At 48.0% G+C, this 20,131-nt stretch overlaps 1 protein-coding gene across 4 annotated transcripts in view; it reads right to left on the reverse strand.

Annotated features, from left to right (window-relative positions):
- LOC140400066 (histone H2B-like) overlaps positions 1–20,131 on the reverse strand; it is an 81,856-nt gene that overhangs the window by 30,339 nt on the left and 31,386 nt on the right. For 2 of the 4 annotated variants that reach the window (XR_011938029.1, XR_011938028.1), the window contains exon 2: positions 2,696–2,780. The exons of 1 other annotated variant lie outside the window; for it this stretch is intronic. The gene's annotated coding sequence lies outside the window, so the exon portion shown is untranslated. Of the gene's footprint in view, positions 1–2,695; positions 2,781–3,617; positions 3,639–20,131 lie in introns of those variants that run through there. One more of the 4 variants, XR_011938027.1, reaches the window with a different exon arrangement.

Consider the following 20,131-nt stretch of genomic DNA (forward strand, 5'->3'; position numbering starts at 1 on the left):
TGAGAGTGAGATGGTGTGTGTGTGAGAGGGAGTGAGTGTGTGTGAGAGGGAGTGAGTATGTGTGAGTGTGTGAGTGAGATAGTGTGCAAGAGAGAGTGTGTGTGAGAGGGAGTGAGTGAGAGTGTGTGAGTGAGATAGTGAGTGTTAGTCCGAGTGTGTGAGAGGGAGTGTGAGAGTGTGTGTGTGAGATAGTGAGTGTCAGTCCGAGTGTGTGTGAGGGAGTGAGTGTGAGTGAGAGTGTGTGAGTGAGAGGGAAGGAGTGTGACAGAGCGTGTGAGTGAGATAGTGAGTGTCAGTCCGAGTGTGTGTGAGGGAGTGAGTGTGAGTGAGAGTGTATGAGTGAGAGGGAAGGAGTGTGACAGAGCGTGCGAGTGAGATAGTGAGTGTTAGTGACAGTGTGTGTGAGGGAGTGAGTGTGAGTGAGAGTGTGTGTGAGGTAGTGTGTGTGTGAGGGAGTGAGAGTGTGTGTGAGGGAGAGTCTGTATGTGTGCGGGATAGTGAGTGTTTGTGTAGGTGTGTGAGAGAGCAACAGGGTGAAAAGTGGATGTGCTGCTGATGGGCAGCAGGGTGGCACAGTGGTTAGCACTGCTGCCTGACAGCGTCAGTGACCTGGGTTTGATTCCGACTTCGGGCGACTGTGTGGAGTTTGTACATTCTTCCGTGTCTGTTTGGGTTTCCTCCGGTTTCCTCCCACAGTCCAAAGATATGCAGGTTATGGGGTTTGGATATGCTATACTGACCCTCGGTGGGGTTACAAGGAGAGGGTGGGAGATTGGTCTTAGCGTGGCGTGGTCATTCAGAGGGTCAATGCAGACACGATGGGTTGAATGGTCTCCTTCTGCACTGTAGGGTTTCTATGAGAGAGAGAGTGTTTGTGAGTGTGTGTGACTGTGTCTGAGAGAGTGTGCAAGAGACAGAGTGTGTGTGTGTGTTACCCTCACTGTTTCTCTCTGATATGTAACAAATATTTTACTGCTCAGTAAGCAGTAAAATGTGAGACAGTGTGTGAGAGACAGCGTGAGTGTGTGATTTACCCTCACTGTCTCTCTATGGTGTATAACACATATTGTACAGCTTACTGCTCAGTTACTGCTGTGTGACTGTCTGAGTGAGCGCGTGTGAGTGAGAGAGTGAATGCATATTTTACCCTCACTGTATCTCTGTGGTATATCGCATACTTTATTGCTTACTGCTCAGTGACGTGTGTGTGTGTGTGAGAGAGAGTGTGTATGTGAGAGAGAGTGTGAGTGCATGTTTTACCCTCACTGTATCTCTGTGATATATGTCACATATTTAATTGCTTACTGCTCAGTGACTGGTGTGTGAGAGAGAGAGAGAGAGAGAGAGTGAGTGAGTGCGTGTGTATTAACCTCACTGTCTCTCTGTGATATATAATTAATATTTTATTGATTATTACTATGTTCTGGATTTGTGAGTGTCTGTGGGAGAGACAGTGCATGGGTGTGTGTGTGAGAGAGAGAGTGTATGAGAGAAAGAGTGTGAGTGAGTGTGTATAAACCTCACTGTTACTCTGTGCTCTATATAACATATTTTGCTGCTTAATGCTCAGTGATTGGTGTGTGTGTGTTTCACCCTCAGACTCTGCGATATATAATGCTTATGTAGTGCTTACTGCTAAGTTACTTGTGAGTGGACATGTGCATAAGAAAATATGAGTGTGTGTTTTACCCTCACTGTCTCTCTGTGATAGATAATGCATATTTTACTGCTTACTGTGGGAGAATGTGTGAGTGTGTTTTACCCTCACTGTCTGTGTATGATCTATGGCATATTTTACTGCTTTCTGCTCAGTTGTTGGTGTCTGAATGTGTGTGAGAGTGTGTGTTTTCCACTGTAGCTGTCTGTCTCTGTTATGGGTCATGTGTTAGCGAAAAATCAATTTGATTCTATAACTCTCTGCCTCTGTTCTGTGTGCTTGCATTTGTAGCTGTCTATCTCTGTTAGAGGATTCTGGGTTTAATCTCTATCTGTCCACCTCTCTGATGAGCATGATTTTATTGTGTTTTCTGTTCTTGTCAATATCTGTTCTGTGAGTTAATGGTGAACTTTCTGTTCAATATTGATCTTCCATTATTACTTTTAGTGATAATATTGATATAACAAATGATCTGTAGCCACGTCTCATGAAAATGACACTGTACCGTTATATCTGAGATCGTTCGAGTTAAACCAGGGACTGGTTTAGCACAGTGGGCTAAACAACTGGCTTGTAATGCATAAGAAGGCCAGCAGCGCGGGTTCAATCCCGTAACTGCCACCCTGAACAGGTGCCGGAATGTGGCGACTAGGGGCTTTTCACAGTAACTTCATTGAAGCTTACTTGTGACAAGAAGCGATTATTATTATGTATTTTGCACTAATAAAGGTGCAAAAAAAGTGCAAATGGATTACATCCACATTGATTGCTGAATCTATACCTAATTAATACTATACGGATTACTTTACAGGTGAAAAGCTGTTATCACAACAAGTTGATACAACGTGCCATGATATGGAGGGAGGGAGGACGAATTGTGGAAAATTATCCCACCTGCCCTCTTGTGTATCACTGTTGGATTGGACATGTTTATCTGGGACTTGAGGTCAATGTGAGTGTGACTGCTTCTGTTCTCTGTGACGGTGGAGTTGATGATGTGTCTGTGTCTCTGCAATGTTGGATTAATATTGTACTTACTGTCAGTTAGAAGGAGACGGCGGCACATACATTTTGCTGAGGAATCATCACCTTGTTCTTGGAACTCATTTCTTCATCTGTTGAACTAGGGGGAAGAAAGCATAGCTCTTGTAAATCAGGGTCAGATGAGGCCAATGATAGATCAATCTATTCTTTCAACTGATAATCACAGAATTTATAGTGCAAAAGGAGGTCATTCGGTCCATCGAGCCCATCTTTGTAAAGAGCGTTCCACGCCTCCACCCGTACCCAGTAACCCCACCTAACCATGTGAAATGAAATGAAAATCGCTTATTGTCACAAGTCGGCTTCAAATGAAGTTACTGTGAAAAGCACCTAGTCGCCACATTCCAGCGCCTGTTCGGGGAGGCTGGTACGGGAACTGAACCGTGCTGCTGGCCTGCACTTGGTCTGCTTTAAAAGCCAGCGATTTAGCCCAGTGTGCTAAACCAGCCCATGTGCGCTGTTGGACAGTGTTGGACACTATGTGCAATTTATCATGGCCATTCCACCTAACCCGCACATCTGACTGTGGGAGGAAACTGGAGCACCCGGAGGAAACCCACGCAGATACGGGGAGAACGTGCAGACTCCGCACAGACAGTGACGAAGCCGGGATTCGAACCTGGGACCCTAGAGCTGTGAAGCAACCGTGCTGCCCCCAATCAGTAAAAGAAAGAAAATACTCTCCAAATTCTAACCCAGAATCAGACAATAAGCCAGGCCCAGAAAGAGCTCTCCCTCCACGCCCCCCACCCCCTCACTCCAAGTCCCGGAACAAGATCGTGTTCCGCTGCGCCTCTTGCAAACAGCTCCCGATTCTCCCTGAACTCCCCCCGAGTCAGTAATGATCTCTGAGCCGCTTTGCTCACACTCCCAGATGGAGGTGCTGCTGCAATGAGAACGCTGTTTCCTCGCTGACCTGGGCGCTGACATTGACATTTCCCTCAGTTTCAACAAAGCGATTCCACTCACTGACCAAATGGAGAGTGTGGGGGGGGAGGGGCTGCGCATGCGCTCCCAATCTCAGAATGACGACAAGCAGGGGCGGGGTTACACCGGGCATGCGCACATCCCCGCCGCAATTCAGCATTGAGAATCAATGGGAATATTCCCCATTTCACTGTCATCACATGAGGAGCAAAACCTCCTATAGAGCCCGTGTTGGGGGGACTGTGTGTGTGGCTGCAAGTGGCCCTGCGCCCTCGGGCTCAACCAATCACCTTTGTAGCTGTGTGTTTGTCCCAATGAGAGATTCAATTTGCAGTCATTGCCTGCAGCTTGTTTGTTATTACACTGTCACTCAGCCCCTCAAACTCACACTTTCTGCAAACTACCATTCCACTGAACCACAGAATTACTACAGTGTGAAGGAGGCAATTCGGCCCATCGAGCCTGCAGCGACCTTCTGAAAGAGCGCCCCAGCTCCGCCCACTCGCCGCCTTATCCCCATAAACCCGTAACCCCACTGAACCGACACACCCTTGGACACAGCGGGAATTCAGCATTGCCAACCCACCTAACATGCACATCTATGGCCTGTGGGAGCAAATCGGAGCACCCGGAGGGAACCCACCCACACACACGGGGAGAACATGCAAACGCCATACAGGCAGTCACCCAATGCTAGAATTGAACCCAGGTCCCTGGCACAGTGAGGCAGCAGTGCGAACCACTGTTCCACCTCTGGCTTCACTCCCCTGGTTCACTCACTCCCCTGGTTCACTCACTCCCCTGATTCACTCGCTCCCCCGGTTCACTCAACCCACTGGTTCACTCACTCCCCTGGTTCACTCACTCCCCTGGTTCACTCACTCCCCTGGTTCACTCACTCCACTGGTTCACTCACTCCACTGGTTCACTCAACCCACTGGTTCACTCACTCCCCTGGTTCACTCACTCCCCTGGTTCACTCACTCCCCTGGTTCACTCACTCCCCCTGGTTCACTCACTCCCCCTGGTTCACTCACTCCCCCTGGTTCACTCAACCCCCCTGGTTCACTCAACCCCCCTGGTTCACTCAACCCCCCTGGTTCACACGCTCTCCTGGTTCACGCGCTCCCCTGGTTCACTCGCTCCCCTGGTTCACTCGCTCCCCTGGTTCACTCGCTCCCCTGGTTCACTCGCTCCCCTGGTTCACTCGCTCCCCTGGTTCACTCGCTCCCCTGGTTCACTCGCTCCCCTGGTTCACTCGCTCCCCTGGTTCATTCACTCCCCTGGTTCATTCACTCCCCTGGTTCATTCACTCTCCTGTTTCACTCAACCCCCTGGCTCACTCACTCTCCTGGCTCACTCACTCTCCTGGCTCACTCACTCTCCTGGCTCACTCACTCTCCTGGCTCACTCACTCTCCTGGCTCACTCACTCTCCTGGCTCACTCACTCCTCTGGTTTACTCACTCTCCTGGTTTACTCTCTATCCAAATGGACGTATTACTGAGAGGCAGCATGGTTTTGTGAAGGGGAGTTCATGTCTCACTAACTTGATAGAGTTTTCCGAAGAGGTCACAAAGATGATTGATGCAGGTAGAGCAGTGGATGTTGTCTATAATGACTTCAGCAAGGCCTTGTCAAAGGTCCCTCATGGTAGACTGGTACAAAAGGTGAAGTCACATGGTATCAGGGGTGAGCTGGCAAAGTGGATACAGAACTGGCTAGGTCATAATGGCAGAGAGTAGAAATGGAAGGATGCTTTTCTAATTGGAGTGCTGTGACTAGTGGTGTTCCGCAGGGATCAGTGCTGGGACCTTTGCTGTTCATATATATAAATGATTGGGAGGAAAATGTAACTGGTCTGATTAGTAAGTTTGCAGATGACACAAAGGTTGGTGGTATTGCGGTAGTGATGAGGACTGTCAGAGGATAAATCAGGATTTAGATTGTTTGGAGACTTAGGTGGAGAGATGACAGATGGAGTTTAATCCGGACAAATGTGAGATAATGCATTTTGGAAGGTCTAATGCAGGTAGGGAACAGACATTGAATATTAGAACTCTCAAGAGTATTGAAAGTCAGAGAGATCTAGGTGTACAGGTCCACAGGTCACTGAAAGATCAGCCATGATCTCATTGAATGGTGGAGCAGGCTCGAGGGGCCTGCTCCTAGTTCTTATGTTCTTATGAAAGGGGCAACACAGGTGGAGAAGGTAGTTAAGATGGCACACGGTATGCTTGCCTTCATTGGCCGGGGCATTGTGAATAAGAATTGGCAAGTCATGTTGCAGCTGTACATAACCTTAGTTAGGCCACACTTGGAGTATAGTGTTCAATTCTGGTCGCCACACTACTAGAAAGATGTGGAGGCTTTAGAGAGAGTGCAGAAGAGATTAACCAGGATGTTGCCTGGTATGGAGGGCATTAGCTATGAGGAGCGGTTCAATAAACTTGGTTTGTTCTCACGGGAACGGCGGAGGTTGAGGGGCGGCCTGACAGAGATAGACAAAATTATGAGGGGCACAGACAGAGTGGATAGTCAGAGGCTTTTCCCCAGGGTAGAGGGGTCAATTACTAGGGGGCATAGGTTTAAGTTGCGAGGGGCAAAGTTTAGAGTAGATGTACGAGGCAAGTCTTTTTTACACAGAGGGCAGTGGGTGCCTGGAACTAGCTGCCAGAGGAAGTGGTGGAAGCAGGGACGATAGTGACATTTAAGGGCCATCTTGACAAATACATGAATAGGATGGGAATAGAGGGATTCGGACCCAGGAAGTGTAGAAGGTTGTAGTTTAGTCGGGCAGCATGGTCGGCACAGGCTTGGAGGGACGAAGGGCCTGTTCCTGTGCTGTACTTTTTTTTGTTCACCTTTAGATTTACACACTTCTCTGGTATTACAATTCCCATGAATCACACAATCATCTGGTGAATACACTCCCTGCTTTATACATTCCCCTGTTGTACACACTACCCTGGTTTACACACACTCTGGTTTACACACCTTTTATTGTGCACATTCTCATGGTTTTACACACTCTCCTGGTTTACACTCACTAATTTTAAACACTCTCCTGGATGGAAACTCCCCTGGTTGTGAACATTCCTCTGATTTCCAGGTGCCCGGATTGTGGAAGTGCCTCCCCTCCACACAGAAAGTCCAGCTCTATGAGTTCATCCTTATCCTTGTTTCTATGTCACTCTCTATTTTTCTCTGTCTCTGTCTCAAATTTTCAATATTTCATCAGGAGTGTTATGGACACAGTGATAACACGTGTAACACTGGCCCTCACTGTGAACATTGGACACTGAGATAACACGTGTAACACTGGCCCTCACTGTGAACACTGGATACAGTGATAACACGTGTAACACTGGCCCTCACTGTGCACACTGGACACGGTGATAACACGTGTAACACTGGCCCTCACTGTGAACACTGGATACAGTGATGACACGTGTAACACTGGCCTTCACTGTGCACACTGGACACAATGACAACATGTGTAACACTGGCCCTCACTGCGAACACTGCTGCCATTTTGTGGGTGAGACGGTCACTGTCCCTCCTCCACACAGAAAGTCCGGCTCTGCGAGTCCATCTCTATTTCTTGAATTTGCTACTGGGATCAGAATGGTCAGAATCTGTGTCACTGTGAAAATCTCCACTCTCAGAGGGGGTGGGATTATTCTTTAACTGGGTGTCCCTGTTTGTTGAGTTTGGGGTTCAATGTTACCGGGCAGTGCAGGAGGATCACATCAAGCAGGAAAATCTCCACTGATAGAGAGGAGATCAATTGTATTTTCACCTTCACGAAAGGTGGGTCATCAATGAATTTAGATTTTAAAATATGACTGGCTGCTGCCGGGTATTTAGGTAAACAGAAAACTCAGAGAGTTGAACAGTAATTAAGACAGGGATTGGGAACAAGTGTTGAGAAGAGGGAGAATTCTGCCCTGGGAAATGTCATTTCCAGACCTTGTGTGTGGATGTGAATATTGTGGAAGAGAGAGTGTGTGAAAGGGGCGGGCCAAACAGGAGAAACCAACTGTGTTTGTGTGTCCGCTCTGACCAGGAGATCTCCCAATCCCTCTGGGACTAAATGGAAACATTTTTCATTCCAACAATCCCCCTGTTCCCCTCCTACTTTTCCAAGTTGGATTTCAGGGCAGTTTCGATGCTGCTTTCCAGATTTCTGTGGAAAGGTTGGGAAAATGAGAGCGATTGGGAGAGAGAGCGCGAACAGTGCATCAGTAAAACGGGTTTAAATGCAAAATGGAGCCTTCAAATCGCGTGAAACCTTTTCTACAGCAAACATTCGGGTGTGAGAGACAGGAAGGATTGATCCTGGGACACCGTGGAGCTGGAATTTGAGTGGAATTGGAGAGTTTGGGACGAGAGAAAAACACAGAGGCAGCAGCAGCCTGGAGCTGAGAGCAGGTTGTCTCCGCCCCGTCCGCTCGCTGCCTTTTAAGTTGCTCAGTGCCGCCACCAGAGGCTTCATTTCTCACCCACATTGACGGAGAGATTTTGTGCAGAGTCTCGGACATGAGCGATAGTGCAGCCGCCGAAACGGCTCCTCCAGCCGCCGCCCCAGTCAAGGCTGTCAAGAAGCAGAAGGCGGTTCCCCGGAAGAAACAAGAAGGTCCCGGGCTGGGCAAGCTGATCCTCCAGATTGTGGCGGAAAGCGGCGATCGCAAGGGGATTTCCTTACAGGCCATAAAGAAGGCGCTGCGGAGCAAAGGGGTCGATGTGGATAAACAGGGGAACAAGATCAAGCAAAGTGTCAGGAGAAATGTGGACAACGGCAGCTTGGCTCAGGTCAAGGGCACGGGCGCCTCCGGCTCCTTCAAGATCGTTAAGAAGACAACCGGGGGGAAAGTGAGAAAGACCGGAGCAGGCAAGAAACCTTCAGTGAAGAAAACAGTAGCCAAGAAATCTCTCAAGAAACCAGCAGCCAAGAAATCTCCCAAGAAACCAGCAGCCAAGAAATCTCCCAAGAAACCAGCAGCCAAGAAATCTCCCAAGAAACCAGCAGCCAAGAAATCTCCCAAGAAACCAGCAGCCAAGAAGGCGGCAACTCCCAAAAAGAGAGCGAAGAAAGCAGCCCCGAAGAAAAGGTCTCCTGTGAAAAAGACCACGGGCAGAATAAATCCGACCCAATTGAAGGCCAAGCCCAAAGTGAAATCAGTAAAGGCTAAGAAACCAGCAAAGAAGTGAAAGAAGGCGAGCAAATTGTAAACCTCTGAACCCAAAGGCTCTTCTCAGAGCCACCCACATCTCTCAGGAAAGAGCTGATCCCCCGACCAATGAATCGCTGTCCCGGTGCTGGGAGCAGATTTCAGACAGAAATGTCAATCCAGTATTGCCCCTCACTCGCTGACATGCTCTGCACCGGGCCTCTCCCCGCTCTGCACTAAAACACAGGGATGTTGCTGCCTCTTCCTAAACGGGGATGTGTCCGGGGGAACAGTCACAGTTTGTGTTAGTTTCATTATTCACAGATTCAGGGGGAGAGTCTGTAAAAGAGTTAACATGGCGGAGAAATCCCGCCTCACAACTTAAACACTACATCAGCTGGAAGGGATGCGAGTAAAATTCCCAACCCGTCTGGGAGAGGAGTTGTGTGGGGATGGAATAGGAGCTGGGGTTGAAATAGGAGCAGATAGTTGGGCTAGTTCTAGAAAGGAGTGAACTGAGGCGGGAATATTACTGACAAGTCTGGATTTAATAGATCTGCGTTTCTAACTAGCTGCTATCTGATGTTGCAGTTTGTACGTGTTGTTCAGCGCGCTCTTTTCACTTCTGTTTGGAATATAAAATGTGGGTTGGAGCAGGCAGGAGGAGGAGCTGAATGATCAAAGACATTTCACTGCTCTGTCTGTCACTCAGTCTGCTCCCCGCCTCTCTCTCTCTCAGTCAGGTCGGGGCGGGCTGTATAATAAAGGTTAGAGCAGCAGCTCGTCTCATTCAGCAGCGATTTGACTGAACAAGCATCATGTCTGGCAGAGGGAAAGGAGGCAAAGGACTGGGTAAAGGCGGAGCAAAGCGGCACCGCAAAGTGCTTCGTGATAACATCCAGGGCATCACCAAACCAGCAATCCGCCGCCTGGCTCGCCGTGGCGGCGTCAAGCGCATCTCGGGTTTGATCTATGAGGAGACTCGCGGGGTGCTGAAGGTTTTCCTGGAGAATGTGATCAGGGACGCGGTCACCTATACTGAACACGCCAAGCGCAAGACCGTCACCGCCATGGATGTGGTTTACGCTCTCAAACGCCAGGGCCGCACTCTCTATGGATTCGGCGGCTGAGGAAATCCATTTGACAATTTAACTAAATCCAAAGGCTCTTTTAAGAGCCGCCCAAATCCTCACATTGAGAGCACTGACCTTAGAATGGCAGCAGAATAACGCATTGAGCTGGTTTAGCGAGTCATAAGAGGAAACCAAGGTATCCAAGTTAAGACAGGTAGCGTTAGAGCAGGAAATCCTTTCCCATCATCGATACGTTTTCTCATTATAAGGTGACATAGATGTGTTGTACAGTCTGAAACAAAACCTTTCTCCAAAGTCAAACCTGTAACCGCACATAGTGAACACTGACATTGTAATGCGAGCGGGAATTATGTACCTGCTCGATTTTATTCAATTTATCTCTGTTGCGTCCAATCCGAGACAAAAATGGGACCAGGAATCATTGAGAAGTTTTTGATATTTACAACTTGAGATTGATTTTTGATTTTTTCGGTTTTGTTAAATATCCGTTCCTGGTCCCTGTGAAATTGGCGGGCTTTTTGAAATTGATGGCGTGTCAGTTGCAGGTCCACCAATCAGGGCCCTGATATCCTTCCCAATCATCGCTCTTTTCAAACTTGTCCACGGGTTCGGGCTGCATCCAATGAGGAGAAGTGGGCGGTCACTATAATGTCTTAAATAGGCAGCGAGAGAGCGGCGCCAGCATTCTCAGCGTGTGCGTTTCCCCCAGTTTCACATCATGGCCAGGACCAAGCAGACAGCGCGCAAATCGACCGGAGGCAAAGCTCCTCGCAAACAGCTGGCTACCAAAGCGGCCCGCAAGAGCGCTCCAGCCACGGGCGGAGTGAAGAAGCCCCATCGCTACAGACCCGGCACTGTGGCTCTGAGGGAGATCCGCCGCTACCAGAAATCCACCGAGCTGCTGATCCGCAAACTGCCCTTCCAGCGCCTGGTGCGAGAGATCGCTCAGGACTTCAAGACAGACCTGCGCTTCCAGAGCTCCGCCGTCATGGCCCTGCAGGAGGCCAGCGAGGCTTACCTGGTGGGGCTCTTTGAGGACACCAACCTGTGCGCCATCCACGCCAAGCGAGTCACCATCATGCCCAAAGACATCCAGCTGGCCCGCCGCATCCGCGGGGAACGCGCCTAAAGCCCGGATTCAGCACCACCAACAACAAAGGCTCTTTTAAGAGCCACCAAGTCTGTCAGGAAAAGAGCTTCCACATCCAGTGTTTCGATTCAGGAATTTATTTTATTTCCTTTATTTTTTTCTCCCTGCTGTCTGTTTCCTCATTCCCCTGGATCCGTTCTCAGTTGTGGGCCAGCCTGTATTTAATTTCAGCCCAATTCACTAGACTTGCGGTGATTGCTAATACAAACATCAACAATATCTCATGTAATCATCGAGACTGCACCGACCCTTCGAAAGAGTAACTTAGATTAATGGGTAGCAAGACGGGGACAGGCTGATATGGAGGGATAAAGACGAAAGAGATAATGCTGGAAAATCTCAGCACGTTTGGCAGCATGTGTTGGGAGAGAAGAGCTGACGTTTCGAGTCCAATGATAGATATGTAGATGGTGAGGTATAAACTTGCATAGATAAATGGATGGTTCGATCGATAGGTAGAAAGACCGTAAAGGGCAACTCACTCACAGAAAAGTTGCCATCACAGCAGGAGGAGGCTTGAGGGGAATTCTCACAATTTACTCTGCATCATAATGACGTTTCTCGTCTCCATATCTCAAAGAAAATTTATAGTTTATAAACGATGTTGTCAATTTTGCCGCACAGTATGTAATATCAAAACATTTTTATTGGATCTACAATTTCAGTTTCCCAGGATTTCTTACCCCAATAAACTGCTTCCATAAAAACTTTCCTGCAAATTGAGCCAGGGGTTGATAATCTGAGGCTCCGAGTATGAAGCGAGTCACACAGTAACCCACTTACAGATATAGTCATTGCAGAAATATCTACATATTAAATAGAGCGGAATCACTTGCGGATAGATTACAAGTTACAGACTTCCTTCTTTGAGGAATATTATTGAAACTAAGATAAATTCAGTTCAGACTTTTATCCCAAATAAATACCGTCAATACACATGTATCATAAATACTGAACATGTAAATAATCTGCACAGAATGCGCTGCGGATTGATATCATAAAGCGTGAAACATTTGCACATTAAGTAGCAGAGCAGAATCTGAGGGACAGACAATAGTTGGCCCTTTTTCAGATAAAGTGAGTGGCTCTGAAAAGAGCCTTTGTGTTATTAGATTAAAGAATGGTCGCTTCACTTCTTGCCGGCGCCAGCGCTGGTTTTCTTGGGCAGCAGCACGGCCTGGATATTAGGCAGCACCCCACCCTGAGCGATGGTCACCCTTCCCATCAACTTGTTGAGCTCCTCGTCGTTGCGGACGGCCAGCTGCAGGTGCCTGGGGATGATGCGGGACTTCTTGTTGTCCCGGGCCGCGTTACCGGCCAGCTCGAGGATTTCAGCGGTCAGATACTCGAGCACAGCAGCCAGATAGACCGGGGCTCCGGCCCCCACACGCTGGGCATAGTTGCCCTTTCTCAGGTGCCTGTGAACACGGCCCACCGGGAACTGCAGTCCAGCCCGGGAGGAGCGAGACTTGGCCTTGGCCCGAGCTTTACCGCCGGTCTTTCCTCTTCCAGACATTGTCCCAATCTCACAAACACTTTCACACAGAACAATTTCTGCAACATTTACTCTTTTATAAACTGACGGCTCCTCTGATTGGTCGCTGCTCAGTTCACCTTATTTGCCTATATTCTGCACCAATCAGCTCACTGGAAACAGAAGAGGGCGGGATTTACCCACAACAACCGGCAGAAGCTGAGAATTTGTCCATTTCAAAAAGCCGCCAATTTCATTGTGGGAAAGGAGCGAATTCAAATAAATGTCGTCCTTAGTCAGAGATTTCAAATCCCTTCTATTTATTTGGTTTGATTCAGCGCTTCCCGTCACCAATCACAGGCGCGGGTTTAACATTTAGTTTAAATGTGATTCATTCTCCTCTCGCTGTCTAACTGTCCCGGGCGGGAATCAATCCCTGTTCACAGCATTCCCGGAAGGAAAACGCTCCGTTTAGTCTTCAGTCAGGACCGAGTGTCCTTCACTGAAAACAGGGAGTGGGATTGAGTCCTCAGACTCTCCTTATTCCGCTCTGGAATCATCCCACTCCGGACTGTTACCCTGCGGGAATTACTGGGAATAAAATGATGGATCAATGAACATTTCAGGAATTGGGAGAAGGCTCCGTTCCCGCTAAAAACAGCTGCTAATGAGGTGATTTGGGGGCTGTGAAAATAACAGAATAATAACAGCTTTCAGCACAAAGCCAAGGCGGCGGAGTGAATTCTGCCTGAACCAATCGGAGAGCTGGAGAGAAGGAGCTACAGGTTTTGATTGGCTGACATTTTCAAGTTCCAAACTCCCGCCAATTCCAGTGCAGGAAAATCCCAAATAACGGACCGGCTCAATGTTCAGGAAACTATTTGAATCTCACACTTCGTGATCCGTTTATTGATTTTTCCATCCCAGAATCCGGGCGCTATTTTAGTAACAGATTGAATTTGTCAATCTCTTCTCTGTAACCGGCAGTAATAAGACCCCGTTCAGCAATTTAAAACGGAGCAAATCTCAGCTCACTGCAAAAGCAGAAACATCGAGATTACCAACCAACTCCTTCACACAGGCTTCACAGGGACAGAGAGAAAGGGCTGATTTCTGAGCCTCTCTCCTGAAAGCGGCCGGGAATGTTACTGGGAAGTGTGGAGAGAATCCCCGACTCTATCCAGCCGGTGGAACAGGCAGCTTTGTGTCCGGAGAATAGGGAGGGCCGGGGAGAGGCAGATCTTAAAGCGCTGCAATGGACTCAGGTCCTGTGTGTGCTCAAATCTCGCAGATTCCGTCCCCTGGGAAAACTGCGGAATAAACAGATCAACCCGAAAATAACCTCTTCATTACCGCCTTTACTCTGTTCCGAGAGCGGGAAACACGTCACCCGAGAGAAAAAATAATAATTTCCTTATGAATTTAACTCACCAGTTGTTAAACTCGGAATATGGGTATCATTAAATTTAAATAATTCCCTCCTGAAATTGTGTTTCTCCTCATTGTCCGTCACAAATGCCAGACTGGGTTTAAAATCGGCTCTCAATTCGGTTTGATTCTCTTCTGTGTGAAAGTGTCTGTGACGGGCGGGTATGAAGCCACATTCACAACATTCTGGAACGGGCCAAATCTCTATCCTCCACAAAGAGATTTCTCATCAAGTCAATGCGGGAAAAGATGGTGCAGCTTTTTCACAGAGATTGTGGGTGGCTCTTAAAAGAGCCGTTGTGTTTGGGGTGGTTTTCAGTCCTTGTGGAGTTTTACTTGGAGCTGGTGTACTTGGTCACCGCCTTTGTCCCTTCCGACACGGCGTGCTTGGCCAGTTCCCCGGGCAGCAGCAGGCGCACGGCGGTCTGGATCTCCCGGGAGCTGATGGTGTGGCGCTTGTTGTAATGGGCCAGGCGGGAAGCCTCACCCGCGATGCGCTCGAAAATATCGTTGACGAAGGAGTTCATGATGCTCATGGCCTTGGAGGAGATGCCGGTGTCGGGGTGAACCTGCTTCATCACTTTGTAGATGTAGATGGAGTAACTCTCCTTCCTCGACTTTCGCCGCTTCTTGCCGCCCTTTACTGCCGGTTTCTTAATGACTTTCTTGGCTCCCTTCTTGGAAGCTGGTTTCGATGTTGGTTTCTTCTCGTCAGCCATCGTCAATATCACCCAGAAATAAAGCAAACCCCTTCCGAGCGCTGATTAATTAGACAGAGCGTCACATCTATGCTAATGAGGAATGGGGAAAGGAATGATTGTGATTGGACATTGTGAGAATGAGGACAGCCAGTTATGTTCTGCTTATTCGACTGGAGATGTAAACAGACCAATCACATTTAGGAATTTCCACCAATCAGAAACCTTCTTACTACAAACAGGAAATACATGTCAGAAAGAATGTCTCCAGTCCCATTTTGTCAGTGTGTAAAGATTCAATGGGAAATGTCACCTAGTTGTCGGTGAGAGGGACCCTTCACCACAGAGAGAATGTGCGGGAGTGCGGGATTTACTCACTCTGTGATACAGTGTGTGTGTGGGATTTACTCACTCTCTGATACAGTGTGTGAGTGTGGGATTTACTCACTCTCTGATACAGTGTGAGTGTGGGATTTACTCACTCTGATAGTGTGAGAATGTGGGATTTACTCACTCTCTGATACAGTGTGTGTGTGTGGGATTTACTCACTCTCTGATACAGTGTGAGAGTGTGGGATTTACTCACTCTCTGATACAGTGTGTCAGTGCGGGATTTACTCACTCTCTGATACAGTGTGTGAGTGTGGGATTTACTCACTCTCTAATACAGTGTGTGAGTGTGGGATTTACTCACTCTCTGATACAGTATGTGAGTGTGGGATTTACTCACTCTCTAATACAGTGTGTGAGTGTGGGATTTACTCTCTCTGATACAGTGTGTGAGTGTGGGATTTACTCACTCTCTGATACATTGTGAGTGTGATTGTATTACTCTAGCTGAGGCCTAACCAACGTTTTTATAGTTCCAGCAGAACCTGCCTGTTCTTAAACTCTGTGCATCGGCTATTAGAGACAAGGGTACCATAGGCCTGGCATTTTAAAGCTCACGGTCGTGACCTGTGGGTGGATCTCGGGAAGGTTTCAGGAGAGTGGCGGTAATCAGGATTGCAGGAGGAATGGCCAATGGTCACGACCAGCTTTTAAAAGTGCTGGCCGTGCTGGTTGTTTGAGATTAACGGCCATCCCGCGCATGCCTGCCTTATCAAGTAGTGCGCAAGGTGGACCGGCTCCTCCTGATGTCAGTGCACAGTCCCAGGCCAGTTATTTTCAGCAAATTCTGGAGTCCTCCCACCGGAGGCGGCGCCAGAGCGCAGGTCACACGCCCCGTATGCTGACATCACGTGTTCTGGGCCCGAGAGAGATTCCTCCATTTTGCAGCTGCCAGCAGTGCTGGAGTGAACTCCAGGGCCTCTGGTGAACAACCCATGAAGAAGCTGAAAACAGGAACAAAGCAGCACAATGATGATTATTTGAGGGGTGGGTTTATAAATTGTGCCACTGTAATCAGGAGTCAAATTTCCTTGGTGTTACATGCAGGGAATTAGTCGTGGTGCACATTGGTACCAACGACATAGGTAGGAAAAGGGGTGTGGAGGTAATAAACAAGTTTCGGGAGTTAGGCTGGAAGTTGAAAGCCAGGACAGACAGAGTTGTCATCTCTGGTTTGTTGCCGGTGCCACGTGATAGCGAGGCTAGGAATAGGGAGAGAGTGCAGTTGAACACATGGCTGCAGGAATGGTGTAGGAGGGAGGGCTTCAGGTATTTGGATAATTGGAGCACATTCTGGGGAAGGTGGGACCTGTACAAGCAGGACGGGTTGCATCTGACCCAGAGGGGCACCAATATCCTGGGAGGGAGGTTTGCTAGTACTCTTCGGGAGGGTTAAAACTAATTTGGCAGGGGAATGGGAACCGGATTTGTAGTCCAGCAACTAAGGTAGCCGATATTCAGGATGCCAAAGCTTGTAATGAGGCAGTGGGGAAGGGAACACTGACAAAGGAGAGTATTTGCAGGCACGGAGATGGGTTGAAGTGTGTATACTTCAACGCAAGAAGCATCAGGAATAAGGTGGGTGAACTTAAGGCATGGATCGGTACTTGGGACTACGATGTGGTGGCCATCACGGAAACCTGGATAGAAGAGGGGCAGAAATGGTTGTTGGAGGTCCCTGGTTATAGATGTTTCAATAAGATTAGGGAGGGTGGTAAAAGAGGTGGGGGGGGGGGGTGGCATTATTAATTAGAGATAGTATAACAGCTGCAGAAAGACAGTTTGAGGAGTATCACCCTATTGAGGTAGTATGGGTTGAAGTCAGAAATAGGAAAGGAGCAGTCACCTTGTTAGGAGTTTTCTATAGGCCCCCCAATAGTAGCAGAGATGTGGAGGAACAGATTGGGAAACAGATTTTGGAAAGGTGCAGAAGTCATAGGGTAGTAGTCATGGGCGACTTTAACTTCCCAAATATTGAGTGGAAACTCTTTAGATCAAATAGTTTGGATGGGGTGGTGTTTGTGCAGTGTGTCCAGGAAGCTTTTCTAACACAGTATGTAGGTTGTCCAACCAGAGGAGGGGCAATATTGGATTTAGTACTGGGTAATGAACCAGGGCAAGTGATAGATTTGTTAGTGGGGGAGCATTTTGGAGATAGTGACCACAATTCTGTGACTTTCACTTTAGTAATGGAGAGGGATAGGTACGTGCAACAGGGCTAGGTTTACAATTGGGGGAAGGGTAAATACGATGTTGTCAGACAAGAATTGAAGTGCATAAGTTGGGAACATAGGCTGGCAGGGAAGGACACAAGTGAAATGTGGAACTTGTTCAAGGAACAGGTGCTACGTGTCCTTGATATGTATGTCCCTGTCAGGCAGGGAAGAGATGGTCGAGTGAGGGAACCATGGTTGACAAGAGAGGTTGAATGTCTTGTTAAGAGGAAAAAGGTGACTTATGTAAGGCTGAGGAAACAAGGTTCAGACAGGGCATTGGAGGGATACAAGATAGCCAGGAGGGAACTGAAGAAAGGGATTAGGAGAGCTAAGAGAGGGCATGAACAATCTTTGGCGGGTAGGATCAAGGAAAACCCCAAGGCCTTTTACACATATGTGAGAAATATGAGAATGACTAGAGCGAGGGTAGGTCCGATCAAGGACAGTAGCGGGAGATTGTGTATTGAGTCTGAAGAGATAGGAGAGGTCTTGAATGAGTACTTTTCTTCTGTATTTACAAATGAGAGGGGCGATATTGTTGGAGAGGACAGTGTGAAACAGATTGGTAAGCTCAAGGAAATACTTGTTAGGAAGGAAGATGTGTTGGGATGTGTTTTTGAAAAACTTGAGGTTAGGCAAGTCCCCCGGGCCTGACGGGATATATCCAAGGATTCTATGGGAAGTAAGAGATGAAATTGCAGAGCCGTTGGCAATGATCTTTTCGTCCTCACTGTCAACAGGGGTGGTACCAGGGGATTGGAGAGTGGCGAATGTCGTGCCCCTGTTCAAAAAAGGAACTAGGGATAACCCTGGGAATTACAGGCCAGTTAGTCTTACTTCGGTGGTAGGCAAAGTAATGGAAAGGGTACTGAAGGATAGGATTTCTGAGCATCTGGAAAGACACTGCTTGATTAGGGATAGTCAGCACGGATTTGTGAGGGGTAGGTCTTGCCTTACAAATCTTATTGAATTCTTTGAGGAGGTGACCAAGCATGTGGATGAAGGTAAAGCAGTGGATGTAGTGTACATGGATTTTAGTAAGGCATTTGATAAAGTTCCCCATGGTAGGCTTCTGCACAAAGTAAGGAGGCATGGGATAGTGGGAAATTTGGCCAGTTGGATAACGAACTGGCTAACCGATAGAAGTCAGAGAGTGGTGGTGGATGGCAAATATTCAGCCTGGATCCCAGTTACCAGTGGTGTACCGCAGGGAACAGTTCTGGGTCCTCTGCTGTTTGTGATTTTCATTAATGACTTGGATGAGGGAGTTGAAGGGTGGGTCAGTAAATTTGCAGACGATACGAAGATTGGTGGAGTTGTGGATAGTAAGGAGGGCTGTTGTCGGCTGCAAAGAGACATAGATAGGATGCAGAGCTGGGCTGAGAAGTGGCAGATGGAGTTTAACCGTGAAAAGTGTGAGGTTGTCCATTTTGGAAGGACAAATATGAATGCGGAATACAGGGTTAACGGTAGAGTTCTTGGCATTGTGGAGGAGCAGAGAGACCTTGGGGTCTATGTTCATACATCTTTGAAAGTTGCCACTCAAGTGGATAGAGCTGTGAAGAAGGCCTATGGTGTGCTCGCGTTCATTAACAGAGGGATTGAATTTAAGAGCCATGAGGTAATGATGCAGCTGTACAAAACTTTGGTAAGGCCACATTTGGAGTACTGTGTACAGTTCTGGTCGCCTCATTTTAGGTAGGATGTGGAAGCTCTGGAAAAGGTGCAAAGAAGATTTACCAGGATGTTGCCTGGAATGGAGAGTAGGTCTTACGAGGAAAGGTTGAGGGTGCTAGGCCTTTTCTCATTAGAGCGGAGAAGGATGAGGGGCGACTTGATAGAGGTTTATAAGATGATCAGGGGAATAGATAGAGTAGACAGTCAGAGACTTTTTCCCCAGGTGGAACACACCATTACAAGGGGACATAAATTTAAGGTGAAAGGTGGAAGATATAGGAGGGATATCAGAGGTAGGTTCTTTACCCAGAGAGTAGTGGGGGCATGGAATGCACTGCCTGTGGAAGTAGTTGAGTCGGAAACATTAGGGACCTTCAAGCAGCTGTTGGATAGGTACATGGATTACGGGAAAATGATATAGTGTAGATTTATTTGTTCTTAAGGGCAGCACAGTAGCATTGTGGATAGCACAATTGCTTCACAGATCCAGGGTCCCAGGTTCGATTCCAGCTTGGGTTATTGTCTGTGCGGAGTCTGCACGTCCTCCCCGTGTCTGCGTGGGTTTCCTCCGAGTGCTCCGGTTTCCTCCCACAGTCCAAAGATGTGCGGGTTAGGTGAATTGGCCAATGATAAATTGCCCTTAATGTCCAAATTGCCCTTGGTGTTGGGTGGAGGTGTTGAGTTTGGGTCGGGTGCTCTTTCCAAGAGCTGGTGCAGACTCAAAGGGCCGAATGGCCTCCTTCTGCACTGTAAATTCAATGATAATCTATGATTAATCTAGGACAAAGGTTCGGCACAACATCGTGGGCCGAAGGGCCTGTTCTGTGCTGTATTTTCTATGTTCTATGTTCTATTACTGGCAAATGAATGTTTAAACCTCAAATTGTCAAAGACATATGACGACTAAGTGTGGCGAGTTCAAGGACAAACCTCTGTAATATTTTTTCAATGGATGCAGTGAGAGATCTTCAATCATCAGCTGAAGTCATTTTCAGAAATGTAACATTGAATAACAAAGCAAGTGAGATCGTGGGGACCAAGCAGGCTCACCTGTCACATTAAAGTCAAGTGAAAATGGTGGGTCGCGAAGATCAGCCGGCGATGGTCGCAAAGGCCGCCCAGCGTGGGTCCCGAAGGATGGCCGGTTGGTAAAACTGGGACCCGAGTTAAAAAGTTTGATCCACACTGCCATAGGCTTCCTTA

This window comes from Scyliorhinus torazame, chromosome 24, assembly GCF_047496885.1.
Source record: "Scyliorhinus torazame isolate Kashiwa2021f chromosome 24, sScyTor2.1, whole genome shotgun sequence".
Classification (NCBI taxonomy): domain Eukaryota; kingdom Metazoa; phylum Chordata; class Chondrichthyes; order Carcharhiniformes; family Scyliorhinidae; genus Scyliorhinus; species Scyliorhinus torazame.